This window comes from Mastigoproctus giganteus, chromosome 12, assembly GCF_048544385.1.
Source record: "Mastigoproctus giganteus isolate SK-2022 chromosome 12, ASM4854438v1, whole genome shotgun sequence".
Taxonomy (NCBI): domain Eukaryota; kingdom Metazoa; phylum Arthropoda; class Arachnida; order Uropygi; family Thelyphonidae; genus Mastigoproctus; species Mastigoproctus giganteus.
Window position 1 is genome coordinate 39,146,925 of NC_143586.1, and position 15,416 is coordinate 39,162,340.

Genomic DNA, 15,416 nt, shown 5'->3' on the forward strand with positions numbered 1-15,416 from the left:
TAAATCTTTTTAGAGCAAACAAAGAAAAACATTAGTGGTATACTGGTTGGACCTTCAGAGGTAGCCATTAGAGCACTCTTGTTATTGAAATGCGAAATGTTATTGAAATTTACTGCCTGTACTCTCATCATATTCCTCGCCCGCCCACTAGCTCAAACTTAAAGAAATGTATTGAAAGTAATCAAGACATTTTTTGTTATTCACTGTGAAATGAATCATACAGTGTTGGCAATGCTTTCAACATATTTCATGCTGCAAAAACCGCTAATATAAATTAATAACTTTTGGTATTTGCAACAAACAATCCAAACATCAAAACAGTATGTTGAATACAGTATATGGCAATGTGGCAATAAAGTTCCCATAATAGTGCTGTAGGGGTCACATTCAACGAGTCTGAAAATAAATGGAAGTGGTATGCCTTAGTTTAAACTTCCTCCAACAGATAGTAGTAAAGAGATTGTCCAGTAGGTTGACGGGTAGCAAGCAACAATCAGTTTCGTCAATAGTGTTAATGTTCTATGTCACTATTTTGCAATGAGGCAACAAACAAATATCAAACTTTGCTTTTAACTGGGAAAATCTGCAATAGAAATATATGAAATATTAAAAACTGTTTATAGTGAAGAAGCATTAAGTCATACTAGTGTGTGTTTGAATGGTATAAGTAATTCAAAGATGGACATGAGGATGTTTGCAATGACTGAAAGAAGTGGGAGTCTGTCAACTTCTTGAAATGAAGAGTTGCAAACATTCAGGAAATTGTGGTAAGAGATCGTCATTTGACCCTCAGAATGATGGCTGATGAGATGGATATGAATAAGGAGACAATTTATCAAATTCTACATGAAGATTTAGGGAAAAGGAAGGTGTATGCAAAATTTATATAGCACAGACTCACAGAAGAGCAGAAGAAATGAACAGTGTCATCATGAAGACTCCATCTAGACTTGTAAAAAAATAGTGAACTGTTTAGTGATATCAGTCCTAGAATGCATGCCATTTTCTACAGCTGATAAACCTTTAATTTTGTCTGTAATTGGTAAAGCTGCCTGCTCTGCAGAAGCCATACCAATACACCAAGTCTCTACATATACTGAGCGGATAGAAATCATGGGATACCAACCTAGTAACAGGTAGGCCCACTTTTTGCCTGGAGAAGGGCAGTCACATGTGAAGCATTGAGTTCACTACTTCAGAAAAGCGTACCACAGGTATTTCCGTCTATGCTTGCTGCCCCGCTGTCCATAATTCTGTCGCATTCCTGGGTGGAGGATCCAAAGCTCGAACGGACCTTTCCACAGCATCCCAAAGATGCTCCACAAGATTCATACGATCCTTGAGGTTGTCACAGACATTCTCTCAGATATGCCAGACAATCTGTACTTGCTACCTGGGAATCTAAAACGCTGATAGAACTGATATTTGGGTGATATTCAAGTCAAGTGGACCCAATTTCGGAGAAAGTCTGGACAGTCTGTGACAGCCAAATCCTCTGCTTGCACCTTCACGATGGTGGAATTGTTAGTAATCCTGGGTATAACCCCCATGCATAAGCACACTGTGGGTGACCTGCTTAGGTTGGTTACATATGATCCCTGCTTACGCTGGTTCACACCACCCAGGTGTGAATCAACGTCAGCAGGAATCGAGGTGTGGCACCTGCACCACATGGAGAAATGCCACCCCTCTGTGTTACCAGGCAATACTAGGTAGTAGATGACTCTCATCAACTGATGCAATACCATCACTTTGCTTATTGGAGGCTTGCAGTGGAGGAACCCATGTTTAGTCTCCAGAGCTAAGTTCCGGTAAACCCTTCCCCATCTCTTCCATCATGCAGTATGACTGATGACTTTTGAGGTTATGATGAACTTCATGGAGAGTCCAGTATTCCCTACATTTTGAGGGTTCAACTCTGGAACGGTGTTCGCAGGCTGGCCGCTAGTTAGTACACCGGACCGAACCTATTGGTAACGTTTTAGGAGGCTTCCAGATCAGCTAGTGTATAATCTTGCTACCTCTATTCTGTCAGATAGTGACTGGAGGGAGACCGGGTAGTGTGTATGCGGGAGGCATTGTTAAGGTCACGTCATGTCAAGGATCTGGGTATATTCTTACTGTGTGTACACCATATCCAAAAATTTCATTACTTCATACAGCATGTCCCCCCTTTTTCTTACTATTGAATACTCCACAAATTGTCAAACTAATAGAGTAAGCTTATCTGTGAAAAGATCTAAACCTCCCAAACACTTCCTACTTCATTTCACAAATATACGTGGTCTCAATTGTAATCTCAACGATGTACATTTCCACTTGCAGTCTGCCAAACCCCATGTGCTTTTTCTGACAGAATCTCAGTTATCAGTTGATTCAACTACTGCTCATCTCAGTTGCCCAAATTATTTGCTGTATGATTCCTTTTGCCTCAAAGGTGGTACGTGTGCATATTGTTGTTGTTGTGTTTAGATTTTTCTGGTGCAAAGGCTACTTAGGCCATATTGCACCTATCATAGTATTTAATACTAGCTTTTTTGGCTTCTATGGAAGCAGTTAGAAACGGTTATATAAACCTATTCGTTTCAGAAAGAAGAAAAATTCTGCAAGGTTTGAATTTTCGCCTATGATATAGCTAAGTGACAATTCCTGTAAGTTTGAGAGAGAAGTGAATGAAATTAGACAGGAATTGTTATACAAGGTGCATTCCAGGAGTATATGTTTTGCTGAAATAGATGGGTCAAATGAATGTGACCTATTCGGGCTCTGGCCAGGACTACCTCTTCTTGTCTGTTTCTGCGGAAATTGGAGGCCCATAATTGCGGTACAGATTTAATTTCATGGAGTTTGTTATGTATATGCATTTGCCAATGAAGTGTCCATCGTTCCTTACATATATTTCGTATATGCATTTTGTAATCAATGAATGGGACCAGAAAATTTATTGGGGCTGTGCTGAATGGATGCTTGGCAGCAGCATCTGCAATTTCATTCCCTGGTATTCCAGTACGGCCTGGGATCCAGCAGAAGACAACCTTTTGTCGATGATCTCTCTGACGAATCAACTCTGATCTGATGAGCTGTAGTAATGGATGAGTAGGTGAGGAAATCTTTTGCATTGCTAATATGGCACTTGCGAGTCTGTGTAGATTATGCTCTTTTGAATTGAGAGATGGAAAATGTTTTCCAGAGCAAGCTTTATGGCATATAATTCAGTGGTGTAACTACTGCATTCTGTCGGAAGTGATACAGAAATGGTAGAGTTGTGGAATACCGCTGCTGCACTTGTTCCACTCTCTGACTTCGATCCATCAGTATATATTTTAGAGAAGTCAGGATAACATTGTATATGTGCAATGTGCAGCTGTTGGATGTTATTATCCATTAAGGAGTTTTTTCCCCATTGGTGGAAATAACTGTCACAAGATGGCATGATGACAGACCATGGAGGAACGTGATCTATAGGTTCTTGGTGGACTTTGAGTTGTATATTCCAGTTTTCTGCTAGTTCCATTAACCTAATACCTGCAGGCCTAGTTGCTTGTGGTTTGTTTCTATAAAAGGTCGTGGGTTTCGGATCATTAAATATTAACCAATTAGGATGGGTCGACTGGCTTTGGACCTTGGTTGCGTAGTTCAGTAATAACATCTTTCTTCTGATCTTCAGAGGAGCTTCATAGGCTTCTACATACAGACTTTGCACTGGAGATGTTCTGAACGCACCTAGGGCTATTCTAAGAGCTGAATGTTGAATAGGGTTCAGGCGAGATAAAGCACTTTCCCTAGCAGAATCGAAGACAGGCGTGTCATAGTCCAATCGAGATCTGTTTATGGATTTATATAAGTGAAGCAAGGTGTAACGATCTGCTCCCCAGGTTGTTGCTGATAAGGCTCTGAGCAAAGCAGAGCCTTATCTTAAGCCAAGCAGAAGAATACTATTTGCTATTGGAATAGGATGGTTATGTAATTGGAGCTCAGGATCAGGATGCATTTTGCGTATGGTACAGAAGTGAATGGCAGTCAATTTCTGGCTGGATAGTCTGTAACTGTTTTGTGTCATCCAAATCTGGATCCGATTTATTGATATCTGTAATTGTCTCTCAATATAGTTCATGTTTTGAGAATGACAGGAGATTGTGAGATCATCGGCATATGAGTCCACTGTTTTTGGAATGAGTTCAGTTAAATGATTAATTCTAATTGCGAATAGAGTGGCACTGAGAATGGACCCTTAAGGGATTCCTTCTTCCTGGACAAAGTTTTAGACAGAGTTCCCCGATAACAAACTTGAAATGATTTTTGTTGTAAGAAATTTTGGGTGAAATATGGCAAATTTCCTCTCAGGCCAAGAGAATGTAGATCCTTTAATATGCCGTTGATTGTTATTGATCAAATTTTGGGACTCAAGATACCAAGTCAGATGACGATGAATCATTTTTTCGAGAGTTTTGCTCAGACAGCTGATAAGTGAAATTGGTCTATAGTTATGAGGAACAGAATAGTCTTTACCAGGTTTTGGGATAGCCAGTACATAGGAATGATGCCAGGAGCTTGGGAATGTATGTTCAGTGAAGATTCAATTGAAGAAGATGGGCAGTGACGAGTGTGATTTTGGATCTAAATTTTTGAGCATAACATAAAATATCCCATCAGGGCCAGCAGTGCTGTTCCTTGTGTTGGTAAGAGCATGCTACAGTTCGACCATGGTGAATGGTTGATTATATGTTAATGCACATCTGTTAGTGAAATTCAGTTTGGATTTTTCAATTACATCTTTAATTTTTTGAAAAGATTGGTCATAAGCAGTTGAGGAGGACAACTGAGAAAATACAGATCCTAGTGCCTTTGCGATTTCTGCAGGGGTAGAAAGTTCCTGACCATTCCAGTTAATTAGTGGCATAGATGTTGGAGGAAATTTGCCATTTAACAGTTTTATCTTGTTCCAAATCAGCCTGATGTCTATTTTTATTGACTGAGGAAGCGAATTTAATCCAAGATTCTTTTCGTCTGATATAACGAGCTCTTGCTCTAAGTCGCTTATAATTAATAAGATTCAAAGTGGTTGGATGTTTGTAGAATTGATTCCATGCTTTGTTTTTCTCTTTTTTTGCTTTGTTACACTCTTCATCCCACCAATAATTTAATTTTTGCCTTTTCCTGACTTGGTATTGTGGAATGACAACAGTTGCAGCTGTTAGAATTTGGTTTGTAATGTGTTCAGTAGCATGGTTGATAGAAGAGCACTGTATGATATGGTTGTCGAAAGAGACAAGCCTGCTGTATTTTATCCAGTCAGCCTATGGAAATTTCCATTTTACTGGATTATCTCTTGGTGATGAACAGGAAGTTTGAGCTTTGCATATTATTGGGAAATGATCGCTGTTGCGAGGATCATTAAGAGCTTACCACGGCTGTCTAAGCTAGGGGAACCCGATAATGGGTGGTGAGCATTAAAGTCACCTAGTATACAGAAGGGAGGTGGGTCGTTGCAACACAAGATCTTCGATTTCCTGAATAGAATATGGACAATTAGGTGGAAGATAAATTGAAACTAATGTAACAGTGATTCCAATTACTATGCGTGCGACAACAGCTTCTAAGGAGGTTTGGAATGGAATGCATCTGGAGGGAACTCTTGAATCCAACAGGATGGCTACTCCTCCATGAGCACTATTAGCGTCGGATCTAACCTGTCTGAAGATAGTGTAATTTTTTACTGTAGAGTGGTGTTTCCCAACGTGGGTCCCACACCCCACATGGGGGAAATTTGATTGTTCAGGGGGGCAATTCAAAAATTGCTCGTCTAGAGTTTAAAACAACCGCCTACTATGATTTAACTTGTACAAAAGAAGAATTGTTGGTATCTCAATTAGAAATAAGCATTCGTTAAATGTTGTACTTTCTATAGAGCCGCACTTGAAAGTTTGGAGTAATATCAACTACAGTTTGCTCAGAGAGTATTGCTTACTATGCCTAGTGAAGGAATAGTACGTACTGTATTGGACGATTGCTTATGGCATGCGCAATGTGCAAGCAAAGTGGTTGTCTACTGTAGCCTACCGCAAACTCCACATGTTATATGAAATAGGTAATTCCTTTCATACAAACGCTCGTTTGGGCGTCGTGACTGTACATTTGGCAATCTCAGATTAAAATAAAAAATTACTTTGTCTGTGCACAGAATTATTATTAATGAAGAACCGTGATACACAATGGTATGTATTTGTCGTATATGTATATTTCTGTGGTCTCAGTAAATAAGCAAATAAGTCCAAAAACTCGAATTTGCAGGAGAGGAAAAATAAACTTCACACTCTCATATAAACATGCACATATTCGAATATACAAATATTTATTACTCATGCTAAAACTACAATAACGAAGATATCTGCATGTCACATAATAGTAAATAATAAATACTTTATTATAGTGCACTTATCTCATTTTTGACAAATTAGACTTATCTGCTTGTTCACAGAGACCACAAATTTAATAGCCCAAATTCAGTAATTTGTGTGATTTATTCATTCAAAAAGCATACTAATAATTAATTTTGATATATTAAAATAAAATTAAATTAACTTTAATGCATAGTTTATTTTTAGTTTTTGATTTATCTTATATTTATTTCTTTCAGTTGCACAGTAAAATGAGTAGTGCAAGTAAAAAAAAAAGTTCGTCGGTATTCAGAGGAATACTTAAAATTTGGTTTCATACCCGCTGTCCATGATCAAAGGTCACCTTTTTGTCTTTTATGCCAACAATGTTTGACCAACGAATCAATGAAGCGAGGTCATCTTGAGGTGCATTTGAAGGCGAAACATAATGCTCATGTAAATTCAGATTTAAATTACTTTCAAACTTTAAAGAAGAATTTTGAAAAAAGAGCAACATTAAAGTCTCTGTTTATTGCTCATACTGCAACTGTCAATCGTACTCTTGAGGCTAGTTATGAAATTTCTTTACTCATTGCTAAATCTGGAAAAAATCATACTATAGGAGAGAATTTAATCAAACCATCAATATCAGCATTTCTTAAAACAGTTCTGGAAAAAGATGACAAAGACGTGAAAGCTATGCCACTCAATAACAATACTGTTAGCAGAAGAATAGATGAAATGAGTGAAGATATTGAAATACAACTTGTTGGAAAGCTGAAAACAAGAAAATTCTCAGTGCAAATGGATGAATCAACTTTGAGAGACAGTGAAGCCGTACTGATAACTTATGTAAGATATATTGATAAAGGTAATTTTGCTGAAGAAATGTTATTCTGTAAATCATTAGAGAGCACCACTACCTCCAAAGATATATATAATAAGCTAAAAAATTACTTAGATGACAATAATATACCAATGAAAAATATAACAGCTTGTGCTGTAGATGGTGCTCCTATGATGGGCAAGAAAAATGGCTGCTTAAAATTGATGAAAGATGAGAATCCAGAAATGCTTCTTGTGCATTGTGTTATTCGTAGGGAAAACTTGGTAGCTAAAAATATTTCGCCTGTTCTTAATGAAGTACTAAAATCAGTTATAAAGTGTGTCAATGCTTTTAAAGCTAATGCCAAATGTGAGCGTCTCTTCAAGCTTTTTTGTGAAGAACAAAATGCACACCATGTGAGACTTTTACTTCACACTGAAGTAAGGTGGCTCTCGAAAGGGAACTGCTTGAAAAGATTTATGGAACTATTTGACACTATTAGTGACTTTTTAAGTGACAAACCTGAAATGAAGCATCTGTTAACGGTCAATGGTAAAGCATTTGTGAGTTATTTAGCTGATATCGTTGAAAAACTAAATATATTAAATAAACAACTTCAAGGAACAAATAAAACTCTCGTCGATGCAAAAGCGAAGATATTTGATTTCATTACATTTATTGAATTATGTCAAAAATATATTTGTAACAAAAATTTTGAACAGTTTTGTTGGCTGCAAAAATGTGAAGTGACTGATACCGCTGTACTTGTTATTGTCGATCATCTGAAAATTCTGTCCGCTGATTTAAAAGAAAGGTTTTCTGATTTAAAACAAATTGATTTTCCAACCTGGATGATGCAATCAATGTTAGTGGATTTGTCTGATGTATCAATGCAGTACACCAAGAAGAACTCTCAGAAATGCAAAACAATGAGTCAGTTAAAACTTTATTCAATATAAAAGGAGCAATGGCATGGCTTTGTGATGAAACAGAAATTAAATACCCAAATTCAACCAACTTTGCAAGAGAGCTATTGTTACCGTTTCCATTTTCATATTTAGCTGACTGTAGTAGTAGTAGTAGTAGTAGTAGTGGCATGTGATGCAAGAAAGCAAATGTATGAACTTATGCAGCATCAGCCAAAAAAAAAAAAAAAAAAAATCACACCATTCCCTCCAAATGCCTGTCCAGTTCATCCTTAAATTTATTCAACCTATCAACTTCCACAACGACAGATGGAAGTTTGTTCCAGCAATTAACCACCCGCTGGCTAAAGGCAAATTTCTGCACATCTATTCTACATCTGTCTTTTCTTAATTTGAATTTATGCCCCCTTAGGTTCGTAATCTGAACAAGTGGAAGGATCCCATCAGAATTCAGCGTGCTCAACTCATTCAAGGCCTTATATACCTCAATCAGATCACCGCGCAGATGACTAGTCTCCAGCCCCTGCAATTTGCAGAACTTAAGCCTCTCTTGGTAAGAGGATCCCTTCATTCCCCTCACCAATCTTGTTGCCCTTCTCTGTACAAGCTCAAGTAAATCTACATCCTTCCTGAAATGAGGCCTCCAGACCTGTACGCAGTACTCAAGGCGTGGCCTGACCATTGCCTTATACAGAGGGATAATCACCTCCTTTTCCCTGCTAGCAAAATTCCTATATATCATTGACAAAACCCCATGACCTGCCCTGGCAGCCTGTCTGCATTGCTCAGAGAACTTCATATCTGACTGCACAATTACTCCCAGGTCTTTTTCATTTTCTACCACCTAAAGTGTAGTACCACACAGTTGGTACGTTTCTCTGGGGTTACTTCTACCCATATGCAGTACTTTGCATTTGTCAAGGTTAAACTTCAGTTGCCACTTCTTAGCCCATCTGCCCAAATTATCTAGATCCTGTTGCAGTAGCACACTGCCATTACTGTCATTAACAACCCTGCCAACCTTTGTATCATCTGCAAACTTCGACATTAAGCCTGATATACCTTCATCAATATCATTGATAAATATACAAAACAACAGTGGACCTAACACCGAACCCTGTGGGATTCGGTGCTAGGTAATGTGGATTTAGTGCCATAAATGATTTGTTACTAAAGAAAAGAAATCGACTGGATATCACAAAACGGGGAGACTTGAGATTGAAGCTGACTAAACTGGAGTTCAATATAAAATCTCTCTGCAGCAAGCATGAAGCACAAGGGTCTCGCTAAATTTAGAGCACTCATCTAGAAGTGACTTCACATGGAATGTTGAAATTATTAAACAATTAAATAATAATTACTAAAAATTAAAATATTATAGAAAAATCTTTCATATAAATTATGTTGTACTTGAATTTTAGTTGTCTATTATATGTTTTGAAAATTTACTTACTGTTTTTTCTTAATAATTTCCTAATGATTTCTTCCTAAAACCCAAGTCTTGTGTCCCGAACAAGTTGTAATTAGGCTTCATTTAGGGAATAATTCAATTTTTGAATATAAAAAATATGTATATGTTACATAGGGGGCATCAGAATTTTAGGAAGACAGGTGGGGAATGGTAAAAAAAAGGTTGGGAAACATCGCTGTAGGGGAAACTTGGGGCATCAAATTGATTTCTTGTAGGCACGTGGCAACAGGATGGAAGCAGTGAATTAGTTCATTGATTTCATCGATATTGCTGCGAAAACCTCTATAATTCCACTGAATGATGTGTGTCATTATTTGGTTTTGCTCGTGGAAGATGTATCTGGCTGCTTTTTATAAGCGGATTGTTTATGATGATCTGGTTCTGATTTTTCTTTTTGGGGAAAGTACTTGTGCATATGTCCGCTCCAATATTCCCTGTCAGAGACTTGGTAATCTGGAATCTCCTGTTTTCGATCTTTTTTGGCTTAAAATCTCTCTACCTCATTGTGTCAAATTCATCTGTTGTCTCTACCGTTCTCCCAACTCCACTAATCACTTGGAGCTCTTTGACTTCCTCTCTTTGCAAACTTACTTTCTCCAGTCCAACTTTCCTAACAGTGAGGTAATTTTCCTTGGTGATTTTAATGTTCACAACCCCAGCTGGCTTCCGTTTTCTGGTCACACCGACCCAGCTGGTCAAGATGCTGAGGCTTTTGCAATTACTAATGACCTTGCACAGATTGTTCATTTACCTACAAGAATACCAGACAATTCTAACACACTTGATCTTTTTCTCACAAACAACCCTCTTAAGTACACCATTGAAGTGAGTGGTCCTTTAGGCACCTCAGATCACAACTTGGTGATTCTCTCTTCTCCAATGGAGCCTTTATCTCATGACTATTCCCAATCTAGTGTTGTTTGGCATTGCAAGAATGCAAAATGGGATGACCTGCAAGATTTCTTTTCTTCTTTTCCTTGGTCGGATTACTGTTTCAAAACTTCTGATGTCAACGTTTGCTCAGATCGTGTCAGTGAAATTATTCTTGCGGGAATGGAATCCTTTATCCCACACACCACTTTAAAATCTCGTCCTTTATCTAAACCTTGGGTTTCCAATAAACATGCTAAGGCTGTTCAAGAGAAGAACGTTGCATATCGTAATTGGCTTGTTTTCAATTCTTCAGTTTCATTTTCTGCCTACACCAAAGCTTGCAACGATTGTCGGAGCAATATGGCCTTAGTTGCTAATGCTCCTAAAAAAACAAATAACAACAACAGCAACAATTGTAAAGCAGTTATTAATCATTCCAAACTAGATTTTGAACAAGCTAAGAATAGAAAACTTGCTTCTTGCCCTAATGGTAGCCGAGCATTCTGGTCTCTTGCCAAAGCTATTGGCCACAACTTTTGCCCATCTCTGCTCCCACCTCTGTCAAAATCAGATGGTTCTGTTGTCACTTTGGCCAAGGATAAAGCTGACCTGCTAGCATCCCATTTTTCTTCCAACTCATGTATTAATGATCTTGGTAAAACACCTCCCACCATTCCCAACAAGCTTCATTCAATGTCTTCCGTAGTCTTTTGTATAATGATGTCAGAAGGATTTTGATGAATCTTGATGCTAAGAAAGCTCCAGGTCCCGATGGCATTTCTCCACTTGTTCTAAATACCTGTGCTCCTGAACTTACTCCTGTTCTTTGCCGCCTTTTTTCACTTTCTTATTCCAAAGGTGTTTTTCCTTCTGCTTGGAAATTTGTTCATATCCAGCCAGTTCCTAAAAAGGGTGACATATCCCTCCCATTCAATTATCGTCCCATTGCAATTACTTCTACTCTTTCTAAAGTAATGGAGAAATCAATCAATAGCCAGCTCTTAACCTACCTAGAACCCTTCAGTCTGATCAATGATCACCAGTATGGATGCCATCTGTGTTGATCCACTGGTGATATTCTGGCTTATAAAAATAAATAAATTTTCTGTTTATACTCCGTGAGGACCAAACGGTCAGAGGAGTTCACAAGATAGACAGAATACAAGAAACAGCACCGTATTCAGTAGTCACGGGTTTGAACCCCAGTCATTCAAGACACATGTACTTATGTACCGGTGCGCCTGACCACTAGGCTACGGCGGCCTTTATAAAAAGGGTACTAGGAAAGTTTTGCAATATGACGCAACAATGAATCACAGGAAGCTGCTTGTTGCTGCATGTTGAGACATGTTCATACGTGCATAGTAGCCGCCGCGCCAAGTCGATGGGCTCAGTTATTCATTAGTAGTGAGAGTGTAAAGTGCTTGCGATGGCATCGTGGTCACGAAATGAGTTAAGGACAGTTTTGCGGTATAATTTTGTGCGTGGTTTAACCATAGACCAGTGCTTAGAAGAAATGACTCTTGCACTAGATGATGATTGTCCACATCATACAACGATATTCAGGTGGTATAGAGAATTCCAAAGGGGAAATTTCACTCTGGAGGATTCTGAGAGGCCCGGAAGGCCACAAACGTCAGTTACGGAGGAAAACGTTACTGCTGTGAGGAAAATGCTTGACGAAAACAGGCGAGTGACCTACCAACAGATAGAGGATACTTTGGGCCTAAATGCACCAGCAATTCGTTCGATTCTGCAAGATCATTTGCACGTGAAGAAACTTTGTTCTCTCTGGTTGCCACATCAACTGACTGAAGAGCAGATGACACGACGTGTGACTTGGTGCCGGGAGATGTTAAAAAAGTTTGATAAGGGACAATCTCGGTATGTGAACAACATTGTGACAGGTGACGAGACTTGGCTGTACTATTACGATCTGCCGACCAAGGCTCAAAACAAAGTTTGGGTCTTTGATGATGACGACACACCCGTAATTGTCAGAAAATCCCGATCTGTAAAGAAGAAAATGATAGCTGTATTTTTCAAATCGAGTGGAATTGTGGAACGTGTCGTTTTGGACACGCAGAAGACAGTCACAGCTAAGTGGTATACTGAACAATGCCTGCCTAAAGTCATTGGATCTATGAAGAACCTGCGGCCAAAGTCAAGAATGGACACCTGGTACCTTCATCACGATAATGCTATAGCTCACCGCGCCAAAGCCTGCACCGAATATTTGACCATGACAGGACTGAAACTTCTCGAGCACCCTCCCTACAGTCCAGACCTTGCTCCCTGCAACTTTGCACTGTTCCCGCATGTGAAAATGAAGCTAAAAGGGAGGCGGTTTTCCAGTGATGAGGACCTTCTACGGGCTTGGGACAACGAGTGTGCTTTACTCCCTAGTGAAACTTGGCAGAACTGGTTTAAAGATTGGTTTCGGAGGATGGAGAGGTGTATTGAATGTAGAGGAAATTACTTTGAAAAAATTAAATAAACAAAGCTGTATTGCAAAACTTTCCTAGTACCCTTTGTATTATCCATTTATGGACAAATTCAATGGAAAGATTTGGTGAAACACAAGCAGTTGCTCTTGACATCTCAAAGGCTTTTGATCGTGTTTGGCATAAAGGTCTTCTAAACAAGCTTCCATCTTATGGTTTGCCAACTGTTTTTTGTAATTGGTTATCCAGTTTTCTTTCTGATCACTTACTGAGGGTGAAGGTAGATGGCTCTCTGTCTAACTTCTCCACTAATGCTAGTGTCCCCCAAGGTTCAGTTCTTTCCCCCTCTCTTCCTCTTGTATATTAATGACTTTCTTCCATTGACTGGCAAATCTATCCATAGTTTTGTTGATGATAGCACGTTGCATTCCACTTTCCATTTTGAAAAACCTTGCCCTGCTCAATCAGCTTCAACTTCTCGAATATCCACTACCAATTCCTTAAATGCCGATCTCCAGGTAATCCTCCAGTGGGACAAAGACAACTTAGTTGATTTCAATCCTTCTAAAACTCAGTCCCATGTTATATCTCACAAAAAGGATTCTTCTGCTCATCTTTGGTAACACTCCTATTTCTAGGGAAGATGTTATATATGTCTTTTGGGGATTACCCTGACTTCTAATCTCTTTTGGCACAAGAACATTACAGATATTGCTTCCTCTGCATCAAAAAAAATTGGTTTTCTCTTTCACTCTCGGCGTTACTTTTCTTCCAAACAGCTGTTCACTCTGTACAAATTGCAAATCCGCCCTACCATGGAATATTGTTCCCACATCTGGGGCAGTGCCCCCAAAACCTCTCTCAGGCTTCTAGATTCCATTCAGAAGATGGCACTTAGGTTAATTAATGACTCATTTCTAACAGTCTCTCCACTCGCTGTCTCACAGACATACTGTTTCTGCTGCATGCCTTTTCTACAGATACTTCCATGGGCACTGTTCTTCTAAATTGGCTTCTATAATTCCCACTTTTCAAAACAGTCTGAACACATGCTGCCACCAGCCAACATCCATTTACTGTCCAACTTCAAACTCACAGAACCAACTTTTCATCTTCCTCGCTTATTCATTCAACTGCCATTTTCTGGAACAACCTTCCTTCGTATGTATTTCCTGAAAATTACAGTCTACAGAAGTTCAAGTCTACTGTCAACAAATATCTTCTCTCGTCTTCTCAACCTCCAACCCAAGCACGGTACTAAGTATTATAAGTTCTAATTACCTCTCATGTTTGGAGTTTTCATAAAAAATAAAAAAATAAAAAAAATCCAGTGAACAGGGAGGCCATTTCATGGTAGTAAAATCAGTACAATGCTTCCTGAATCATGTTCTAGTCACCACGGCTCTGTGGGGAGGTACATTGTCCTGCTGGAAGAGTTCATTGCCCTGTGGGTGCACAATGACCATGAAGGGATGCAGATGGTTTGCAAGGATGGCCACATCACATGTACTGTTCAGAGATGCATCTAAATGCACCAGAGGTTCCAACATGTGCCAGTTAAACATGCCCCAGACCATTACCAACTATCCACCTGCCTGAACAGTTCATTGTTGACATGACGGGTGCATAGCTCCGTGCAGTTTCCGCCAGATACACACCCTCCTCTAGCTAAGTTAATTTCATCATGCCAATGAGCAAGAATCACCAATGAGTGATTTCTCATGGTCAATCTAAAAGCTCTTCATCAGCTTCAATATTCTTTCATTCTGCAATGTAAATATTACAAAAAAAAAGTAAAAAAAAAAACAAGACAGAGTAGCAGAAATTTTTGGCTCATTATAGTATTTGTTTATCTTTCAAGATCATTATAACATTCTGGAATGTTAAAAAGAAGGTTGCTCTAAAGAGGTTCAATTATATTATATATACAGGGTGTTTTAATTAAAAGGCACCAAGGTCTATCTTGCTTTTTCTAAGTTTAGGCTATTTATCATCTTGGAGTTTTTTTGTCATATATAAACTGAAATTCTTGAATCTGGTGGTAGCTTCACAAATAGTTGCAATAGAAGCAAATTTTTATCATTTCGATTTCGTGATTACTAAATGTATTTTATGATTCGATTTCATGATTACTAAATGTATTTTATGATTCGATTTCATGATTACTAATACCAATTGTATTATATATACAGGGTGTTTTAATTAAAAGGCACTAAGGTCTATCTTGCTTCTTCTAGGTTTAGGCTATTTATCATCTGGGAGTTTTTTTGTCATATATAAACTGAAATTCTTGAATCTGGTTGTAGCTTCAGAAATAGTTGCAAGAGAAGCAAATTTTTATCATTTCGATTTCTTGATTAATAAATTGAAATTTCGCCTAATCAGCTGTTTTTTTTTTTTCTCAATGGGAAAGTTCATTCCCAACCCTGGCTAGCCTAAAAACATAATTGCTGTACTTCTGAAATGGGAGTCTGCTGACGAGGCTACTAGTGACGGTCG

The 15,416-nt window shown here is 38.6% G+C and overlaps 1 protein-coding gene across 1 annotated transcript in view; it reads right to left on the reverse strand.

Moving 5' to 3' along the window:
• Positions 1 to 15,416, reverse strand: part of LOC150076912 (uncharacterized) — a 347,314-nt gene that overhangs the window by 305,779 nt on the left and 26,119 nt on the right. The window lies entirely within an intron of this gene.